This window comes from Arachis ipaensis, chromosome B10 (genome assembly GCF_059453495.1).
Source record: "Arachis ipaensis isolate K30076 ecotype BB chromosome B10, ASM5945349v1, whole genome shotgun sequence".
Taxonomy (NCBI): Eukaryota; Viridiplantae; Streptophyta; class Magnoliopsida; order Fabales; family Fabaceae; genus Arachis; species Arachis ipaensis.
In genome coordinates, this window is record NC_142435.1 from 27,304,408 (window position 1) to 27,309,760 (window position 5,353).

The following is a 5,353-nucleotide window of genomic DNA, read 5'->3' on the forward strand; positions in this document are numbered from 1 at the left end:
GAGTTTTGTGAAATTTTATTTAATTTAGGTAGCATTCGGATGGATTTGATGAAGTTTCTGTAGAGAAAGAGAAGAAGCCAAGGAGATGACCAGTGAATACCGACGCGGACGCATGGCTCACGCGACCGCGCGGAATGGAGGAAATCACAATGACGCGATCGCGTGCCTGACGCGAACGCGTGAACTGGAATCTGCACAAATGACGCGAATGCCTGGACGACGCGGACGCGTCACATGCGCCACGTGCAAAAAAAGTAGAAAAACGTTGGGGGCGATTTCTGGGCTGTTTTGACCCAATTTCCAGCCCAGAAATCACAGATTAGAAGCTGCAGAATGGACAAATCAAGTGGTCCCCACCCATCAACTGAAGATCTGTTAATTAATTCAAATTTAAATTCAAATCTTAAATTAGGAAAAGATATTATTTTAAGTTTAATTTTAAATATTAGATTTTAAATTTATTAGGATTAGTTATAAAAAGGGATCTGATGCCATCAGATTGGAAGGGGGTACATTTGGACCTGAATCCTTATTTTCTCTTTTCCATGAGTAACTAAACCTCCACTGTTAAGGTTAGGAGCTCTGTCTATTTCTATGGATTAATTTTATTGCTTTTACTATTTTAATTTATGTGTGGATTTATAATTTAAAAATTGTTTTCGCTCTTTATTTTATGAATTTGGGTGGAACGGAAGTATGACCCTCTTTCTATTTGAGTTCTTGTAAAACTTGGAAAAGCTCTTTACCTGAACAACATCTTGAAAACTATTTCTCCTAAATTTTAATTATCTGAATTTAATAGGATACGTGACATATAATCCTTTTACCTCTTGGATAATTAGAGTTTTTGTGGCATATAAACTAGAAATTGATTATCACCCTCTAATTGGAATTAATTGACCAAGGAATTGGCAGTTAATGAATTTTAGGGGAGACTAGGAAGGTCTAAAAAATTAGGGTCTAATCACATACAGTTTGTCATAAATTAAATCCTGCATAATTAAATTAGTTAGTAAGAAAAGTTCATCCGGAAAAATAGATAACTCTGAAACCTTAACTATCTTCTCCATATATTGTTCCCATCTTAATTACTTGCCTTTCTTCAATATTTTTGATATTGTTTAATGTCTTTTATATTGCATCTTAACACTATTTTCTGTCTGTCTAACTAATCCTATCAAACGCTATTGTTGCTTAATCCATCAATCCTCGTGGGATCGACCCTTACTCACGTAAGGTATTACTTGGTACGACCCAGTGCACTTGCCGGTTAGTAAGTGTGGTTATAAAAATACCGCACCAAGTTTTTTGTGCCGTTGCCGGGGATTGGCTGTGATTAACAACTATTCGTTGTTTGATTGCTTAGATTAGATAATTTTTTTATTTATTTTATTATTAATTTTTATTTTGCATTTTTTTAAAGTTAATTTTTTTTCTTTTCTTTTACGTTAAATTTTTTTTTCTCTTCCTTTACGTTTATATCCCCCCTCCCCTGTTTCGTTTTTCATTCTTTCTTTTTTTTATTTTTATTAATTAAAAAAAAAGAAAAATAAAATAAAATAAAATAAAATAAAATTAAAATTAAAATTAAAATTATATATTTTGATTTATTTTCTCAATTTCTGAATTTAAGTTTGGTGTCACTCAGTTAATTTTATTTTAAATTTTTCTTTTTATTTTTCCTTTTAAATTTTCAAATTTTTGTTATTTATTTATTTAGTATTTTTTATTTTATTATTTTACACAGGTTACCTCACAGGGACTTCTCTACACTCTGACGTAGAGAGTCCCATCTTTTCTTATCTTCTGGTTGTTTATGCGCAGGAATAGAGACAAAGGACATCTCTTAGACTTTGATCCTGAACCTGAAAGAACTTTCAGGCGACGTTTACAACAAGCAAGACTTTGCAAGGCTGCAGAATCCACTATGGCAAATAATAATGCTAATGCCAATGTGGTAAATCCGAATGGGGATGATCAACAGAGGAGAGTGCTTGGCTCTTATTCTGCCCCTACTGCGGATCTTTATAGAAAAAGTATTGTGGTACCTCCTATAAATGCAAACAACTTTGAGTTGAAGCCACAATTGGTCACCTTGGTGCAACAGAATTGCTAGTATCATGGACTTCCTCATGAAGATCCAAATCAGTTCATATCTGATTTTCTGTAGATATGTGATACTGTAAAAACAAATGGAGTGAATCCAGAGGTGTACAAACTCATGCTTTTCCCGTTTGCTCTGAGGGATAAAGCAAAGCAATGGCTAGATTCCCAACCAAAGGAGAGTCTGAATACTTGAGAAAAGGTCGTTACTGAATTTCTCACTAAATTTTTGCCACCAAAGAAGCTGGCTAAGCTCAGGTTGGAGGTTCAAACTTTCAGACAGAAGAATGGTGAAACTCTTTATGAAGCTTGGGAGAGATACAAGCTACTGACTAGGCAATGCCCTCCTGACATGTTCTCCAAGTGGACCCAACTGGATACCTTTTATGAAGGCTTAGGAGAGATGTCAAAGATGAGCTTAGATACCTCTGCAGGCGGTTCATTGCACAAGAAGAAGACACCAGAGGAGACTATTGAGCTGATTGAATTGGTTGCAAGTAACCAATATTTATACTCATCTAACAGGAATCCTGTGAACTCTGAGACCGCTCAGAAGAGAGGCGTGTTGGAAGTAGAAGCTGTTAATGCTCTTCTTGCTCAGAACAAGCTGATGTCTCAGCAAATAAATCTACTTACTCAACAGATGGGTGGCATGCAAGTTTCAGCTATCAACACCCAAAATCCACCACAGGAAGTCTCCTATGACATGGCAGGTAACTTTATGCAAAATGATAATTATGATTATGCTCAACCTTCTTCTGAACAGGTGAATTACATGGGGAGTGGTCCTAGAAATCCCAACAATGATCCATATTCTAAGACATACAACCAGGGATGGAGGAATCACCCAAACTTTGGGTGGAGGGACCAACCTCAGAGACCTCAGAACTTCAACAATAGTTCTCAGGGTGATTTCCAGCAGAAGAATGATTTGGAAGCAATATTGACAGGTTTTAGACAGGAAACCAGAGCATCCATCAAAAACTTGGAGATTCAAATGGGTCAATTAGCCACAAAGGTTAATGAAATTGATCAGAGGACCACTAATAGCCTTCCTGGTAACACAATTCCAAATCCAAGAGAGGAATGCAAGGCTATCACCATAATAAGTGAACAAGTGGCAAGTACGGAAGCACAAGTTATACAAGAAACTAGAACCTCTATTAGAAACTTAGAAGTGCTAGTGGGCCAACTGAGCAAGTAAATACTTGAGAAGTCTGCAAGTATATTTCAAGAGGATACAGTGGTGAACCCAGGAGAAGATTGCAAGGCTATTCAATTGAGAAGTGGTAAAGTAGCTGGCTCTGAGACCAAGGCCAATGAAGAGCTAGTTGAAAAAGAAGCTCCAAATGAGAAGAAGGAAGAAGTAGAGCACGCCCCTCCAAAGCATGCAGACAACCCATTCCCAGGCTCTCTTGACACTTATCATACACTGCCAAAGGCTCCTGAGTACAAGCCTAAGATGCCGTATCCTCAGAGACTTCAAAAGGAGACCAAGGACAAGCAGTTTTCAAAGTTCTTGGAAATCTTCAGAAAGTTACAAATCAATATTCCTTTTGCTGAGGTTTTAGAGCAAATGCCTATCTATGTCAAGTTCATGAAGGAGCTGTTGTCAAAGAAAAAGCATTTAAAGGGAGATGAGATAGCAGTCCTAACTAAAGAATCTAGTGCTGTCATTCAGAATAACTTGCCAAGATGCCAGATCCAGGGAGCTTTCAAATTTCATGCACCATTGGGAGCACAACCTTTGAGAAACTGTTATGTGATCTGGGAGCAAGCATCAATTTAATGCCCTTGTCGGTGATGAAGAAGCTGCAGATCCAAGAGGCACAACCCACAAAAATAGCATTACAGATGGCGGACAAATCTATGAAGCCAGCATACGGATTAGTGGAGAATATCTTGGTCAAAGTGGGTAAGTTCTTCCTCCCAGTAGATTTTGTGATTCTTGACATAGGGGAGGATGAGAATGCCTCTATAATTCTAGGAGGACCATTCCTAGCCACTGGAAGAGCTCTGATTGATGTAGAAGTGGGTGAATTAGTGCTTAGAGTGCATAATGAGCAACTGGTCTTTCATGTCTTCAAAGATGTACATTCAACAGGTGAAGAGAGGTGCATGCAGACTGAGCTTATTGATCCAAACCTTCAAGAACCCCCTGATGATGCACAGCAGAATCTGCAACTCAAACCTCCTGTGGTGACAACCGATAAAATTCCGCCTGACATCAAACCTAAGTTTGGTGTTAGAACTGCATCATCCACCAAAGAGGAGGTCCCCAAAAAGAAAAAAATACCCAGAGGATGGAGAAACAAAAAGATCCCCACTGAAGGTTTCTCCACAGGAATGAAGGTGGTGTTGACCAGCAATCCAGCATGGGTTTATACAGTAATCAGAATCCTCTCTTTGGAGCATATTGAGCTACGTTATGGAGACACAGGAAAGAAGTTCAAAGTAAGGGGTGAAGAGCTGAGCCCCTATGATCCTCCTCCTTAGAGGAGCTGACCGTCAAGCTAGTGACGATAAAGAAGCGCTTGTCGGGAGGCAACCCGATAAATTCGTATCCTTAGCTATTTTTCGTAGTAGTAGTTTTTTAGTTATTTTATTTTATTTTTTTTTTTTGAGTTCTTACTAATTTTCTGATTATGCAACTATGTTCTTCCAGGAACCGAACACCTCAAGCTATAATTTAAAAAAAAAAAAGCACCCGACGCGCCAGCGTCGCTGACGCGAACGCGTCATCTAGGGGTGCAAGAAAAAAATAAAAAGTTACAGAGAGTTGCGCGGGAGTGGCACCAGAATGGAGCCTTTCGCACAAACGATCCCACGCGATCGCATACCTCACGCGTTCGCGTCGTTTGTGATTTTCGTCATTCACGCGGTCGCGTCACTGACGCGATCGCGTGACCTGCAAATTCGACGTAAAAGAGCGTTTGGGCAGAGAGTTGTGCCAGCTTGGGGCAAGAAGTGTGCTAAAAGCACAAATTTGGTCACGCGGATGCGTGACTGACGCGTTCGCGTCAGTTGCATATATGGCCATCCACGCGAACGCGTGCCTGACGCTATCGCGTCATTGACGCGAACGCGTCGCTTGCGCCGCCTAGTTTTCTTTCTCTCTCTCTCCCAATCCTAATTCTCTCTTATTCTCTTATCCTTTTATTCTTTTCTTTCATTTTAATATTTGTCTCTTCTATTTTCAGTTCTTCTTTGCTTGAGGACAAGCAAACCTTTAAGTTTGGTGTTGACGCTG

The 5,353-nt window shown here is 39.2% G+C and overlaps 1 non-coding gene across 1 annotated transcript; it reads right to left on the reverse strand.

Moving 5' to 3' along the window:
- Positions 1 to 2,353: 2,353 nt before the first annotated feature.
- On the reverse strand, positions 2,354 to 2,457 carry LOC148579488 (small nucleolar RNA R71). Its single transcript, XR_015899373.1, has one exon. It is a non-coding gene; the product is annotated as a small nucleolar RNA R71 (small nucleolar RNA).
- Between the last annotated feature and the right edge of the window lie 2,896 nt (positions 2,458 to 5,353).